The 5059-nt window shown below is 39.3% G+C and overlaps 1 pseudogene; it reads right to left on the bottom strand.

Annotated features, from left to right (window-relative positions):
- Window positions 1–1794: 1794 nt before the first annotated feature.
- On the bottom strand, window positions 1795–2401 carry LOC144456169 (translationally-controlled tumor protein-like; annotated as a pseudogene).
- Window positions 2402–5059: the final 2658 nt, after the last annotated feature.

Below are 5059 nucleotides of genomic sequence, written 5' to 3'. Positions count from 1 at the left end.
AATATAGGAATATGTTTTGCTTAACTTTACATGTATAACTGATATACTGCTTGCCTTCTCAAGAAGTGGAGGAGGGGTAGGAGGAAGGGAGAAAATTTGGAACTCAAAAATTTTTTTTAATGAATGTTAATTTTTAAAAAATGTTAAAAATAAATAAATGGATGAATGAATAAACCAAGAAATAAGTGAATAAATGAATGAATAAATAAAATACACAGTAGGAAAATGCATTGTCTTGTGTGCGGAATACAGGGATCTGTATCAGCATCACTGGATTGCAGAATGCATGGGGATGAGTCAGTATAAGAATACTGGAAAGGTAAGAGGGAGCCAGGTTATGAAAGGTTTTTGAAGATTACATTCATGCTGGAGCCATAATCCCCCAATCCCCACCTAATCAAGAGTCTTATTATAAAATGGAGAAATAATTGATTTATACACCCCTGATGATCTGAGTTATCCTAAGCCCTAGTGGCTCAGGCCAAGATAAAATCAGGAGTCAGGGTAGTTAAAAACACCAAGAAATAATCCTATAATTCATCTCATTTTAACAACATTTATTAAGCACATACTATATGTCATAGTTGGGTTCCTTATGCCAGGCTGTGGACCCGGGACATAGAACACCACAAGAAGAATAATCCTTGATTTCAATGAACTTAACATTCTATTATATGTATACAAATAGAAATACAAAATATCTACAAGGCAAATACAGATTTATTTGGGGGCAAGGCAAAGAGTGGGGAACCTACCTACAACTACAACTTGGGGGATCAGGAAGGATACCACGTAGGACATAGTACTTGAGCTGAATCTGAAAAGGAGCTAGGAATTCCAAGATCCGTGGGTGAAGATGGAGAGGATTCTGGGTAACCCCTTCTTGTATCTACTCTCTCAGTATTTTTTACCTACCTATTTATGGATACATTGTCTTCTCCATTGAAATGTAACCTACCTGAGAACTACAACTGTTTTCCATTTTTTCTTGGTATTTTCAGCACCTAGCACTATATCTGGTATACAGTTAATAAATTCTTATTGATTGGTTCCTTACATATTGGTATGAGCAACAGACTGAACTCTTACATTATTTTTTAACTTTTCGTGTGTTTATTCTCTTATCTTCCCAATTAGACTGTAAACACCTCAAGGGCAGGAGGCTTTGTCTTTGCATCTCCTATACTGCCTAGAACAGAAAAGGCACTCAAACCTAAAGAACTAAGAACTTGTAAGAAGCTAAGGGAGCATCTAGCCCTCGCATTTTACAGAAAAACAAGTTGAAACTCAGAGAGATGAAATGAATTAGGACTGTTTGGCATAGACAAAGGATGGAGAAGTTGATCGCTCATTTCAAGTGTTTGAAGAAATCCTAGGTGGAAGAGAAATCACAATTGTTCTGCTTAGTCTCAGAGGGCAGAACCAAGAGAAATGAGTTTAAGTCACTGAGATCTATTAAGATTTGGAAGGAGGAAAAAATTCTTACCAATTATTGCAGTCCCAAAGTGGAATGAGCTTTTAGGAGGTTGTGGGTTCCTCCTCATCAGATGCCTTCAGTAAATGGCTAGATGAACAATCATGGCGTATATTATAGAGGTGATATTTTTAAAATTATCTTATTGAAGCTTTTTGTTTTTACAACACATTCATCTCTAAATATACTTCTTTTCCTTCCCACCTAGCAAGGATTAACTTATTGGTGGGTTTTGGGGGTGGGGAGGTAAAAGAAGGAGGTGGTTTTATTTTAAACAACCTACATGATATGTTGTTGTTGTTTTTTAACAGTGTCTCCAATCCAAATAAGTCAAAGTCAAAGAGAAAGAGAAACAGAGAGAGAGAGAGTTCAAGTCTGTCCAAGATCTAGTGTATAGATTACAAAAAGCAGCCTCCAGTTATGATGAGAAGTGACCCAACATAATCAACCACATTCCTCTACATTTTCAAGCCACTGTTAAAGAAAATTGTCAATGGGGTCACATCATCCTCATGGAAATCCAATATGGCTGCCATGCTTTCACCTACAAAGATCTGATAGATTTTAAAATTAGCACGGATGTGTTTGATTTCTTCTGTAGCTTCCACTGTAAAAAGTTTTTCTCTGTCTTGTCTTCTTTTTGTAATATCCTTTTGTGAAGCCAATTTCTTTCAGATGATAGATCATTACTACGCCAACTTCAGAGACTACAGTGGTATCTGTTCTTTCACCCTTAGGACCTTGAGCAGAGGCATTTTCACCAATGAGTGAGCCCTCAATAGAGCCCTCTGTCCTACTGACCATCTTTCCCTTCTCCTCCAGTCATGACCCATTTGTGATCGCCCTGATCTTGTAGATGATGGAAAGCATCTCTTCATGGATGATAAGGTCCAAGGAGATGATCATGGCAGTGAATGGGGGTGGGTGGGAGCACTAGCATGGAGGAAGGTCAGGGCTCTGGACCAATGCTATGCAGATAGAGCAGCCTTTAGGGCAAGGGGAGAAGGGAAGAGGGTGGGGAAAAGCCAAATATTCCCTTCTATAAGAGAATATCTTATTTTGTATGATTATCTTATGTGATCCTCATGGCAGCCCTATTGAGATGGGCATGGTAGGTGTTATTATTCTAGATTTTAGAAATCAGATTTGCGAGATCAGAAAATTATGCCTTAGACAGATCCAGTGCCTTGCAAATAATAGGCTCTTAATAAATGTTTGTCAAATGGAATTGAATTCAACAAATTGCCCATTCAGGACATAGTCGAGGCGGAATCCAAACCTGGATTCCTGATTGCAAGGCTAGTAAATCAATCAAGTAATAAATGAGCATCTACAAAGTGCCTGCACTGTGCCATGCATTGTTCTAGGTACTGAGGGCACAATGACAAAAACAAAACAATCCCTGCCTTTGTGGAACTTATATTCTATGGCTCAATGTGTTCTTTCCACTGCCCAAAAACCTTCCAAGAGGAATTCCTTGTTTTCTTCATCAATGATGACTGTCTCCATTGATTCTCTTCAATTCCTTTTTCCTCTCAGAATATGCATCTCCATGGCAACTCCACAGCTGACTCTGCCTGCTATGCCTTTCTCTCAGCTTACCCAGTCTTCTCAAGGAAGCCCTTACTGGGTTTTCTTAGGTAGTCATCAGAAAGGCTTGACATTTTCTCCCAATATCCACCAGAGAGTCATGTACAGAGTCAAAACTAGTGTGAGACAGTGGCATTTTGTCCCATCACTGAAGTACTAACATTCCTTCCCATGGCAGTCCAGAGGCTCTGGTCCTTGTATCTGGTACCTCAAAATCCTCTAATCGTCTTGCCTGGACCTAGTTTGCCAGCCCCAAAGTGCCATTATGCCCAGATTCTCCCATCTTACCCCAAAGTATTTCAGCATAGAAGGAAGAATCCCTAACTATAATTATGGCCATATGGAATTCTAAAGTTAGAATGGACCTTAAGAAGTCACTTCATGTATCCGTTTGTCTTGAGCAGTTTATATATATAAATACAGATATACACACATATACATATGTATGTATATGTGTATGTGTGTGTACATATGTGTGTATGTATGTGTGTATGTATATACACATGTGCATATACATATCTATATACATAGAGAGAGATACACACATACATATACATGTATATATACATATCACCTATCTACTTACCTATCTATCCATTTATCTATCTTTCTTTCCATCTAACTTACTTTTGGGGGGCATTTGCTGTCCCCTTCCCCCAAATGACCAAAGAAAGTCATCTTCCTGGGTCTCAGTTTCCTCTGTTGTTAAATGAGGGAATTGGACTAGGCCTCTGGGGTCCATTCTAGCTCTTGGTCAATGTTCCTATGAATCTTTGATCCAAACAATGGAAGCTTTTTAAGGGAAAGGCCTCACTTTGTATCCCCAGCATCTAGTATAGTGTAAGGTTAGAATGAATGAGTGAATGAATGTAGGAATGAGTGATTCAAAAATCCCATATTGACCATCTCGTAGATATTAAAAGCATGTTTCCCCCTAAACTAACCTGAGTCTCATTGCTAAAGTCAGAGCATGCTACATTATAAAATGGAGTGCCAACAATTTTATTTGAATTGATAGAAGAGCTTAAAAAGGACTTCTATAAGAGTGATCACAATCTCAGAAGAATTCAAATTGGAGGTGACCCAAAGGGCAATGGAAAAAGGTATGGGAGTGGCAGTCATCAGACTGCTGTACATTACCAACGATGATTTGCATGTGAGAAGTAGCTATGATATAGGCTCTTAGGAGATAAAGTCTCCCCTAGCCTGCCTTGAACTACAGCTCTTTGTCTTCCAGGCTCTGTGTTCCCAATAAGTGCTAATTGAGGGTGTGATTTGGGACAAGATGGTCACCATCTCTTAGGATCAGGATTAGTGCTCCTGAGATACTGAAAAGAATAAAAATGTCAGAGCAATGGAAATGCTTACATTTATCCCATCATTTAAGATGTAGCTAACCAAGCAGTCATTTAGTAAAGACCTACAGCCACTCAACACTAGGGATGGATGGCGCAAGTAGAGATGAGAGACAGGCCCTGCCTCCAAGGAACTTACATTCTAAGGTCAAGGTACCCAACCACCAAAGTCTGCAGAAATAATGCTCAACATTCCCCCTTCCCCTCTTTTTCCCTCCACTTTCTTTATCATCTTCCTCTGCATCACCATCTTCTTTATCTTTCTCATTACCATATTATTCTTCTTCTTGGCTCCTGAGCAACAGAGACACTGTCCAAGTGTTTGAAGTCTTTCCAGTGTGGTAGGGCCTTGCCAGAGCTTGGGATCTCATAATATAGCTGCTAAGAAGCCAAGGTCACCTATGTGGCATAATGAGTCATTCAAGGAAGACTTCATGAGGCAGTGGGGTATAGTGGAAGAACACTGTGGAACTTGAGGGAATCAGAGCCTGGGTTCAAATCTCACCTTTGTCTAAAACTACCTGTGTAAATTTGGATGTTACAACCTCCCTGGGCTTTAATTTTATCATCTCTAAAAGAAGAGGATTGAACTGAATGACCTCTAAAATCCCTTTGAACTCTGTAACAATGAATCCAGGAG

The sequence above is a fragment of the Phascolarctos cinereus genome, unplaced genomic scaffold (genome assembly GCF_003287225.1).
Source record: "Phascolarctos cinereus isolate Bilbo 61053 unplaced genomic scaffold, phaCin_HiC Scaffold_3;HRSCAF=262, whole genome shotgun sequence".
NCBI classification, from domain to species: Eukaryota; Metazoa; Chordata; class Mammalia; order Diprotodontia; family Phascolarctidae; genus Phascolarctos; species Phascolarctos cinereus.
This window is presented reverse-complemented; position numbering and strand designations above follow the sequence as displayed.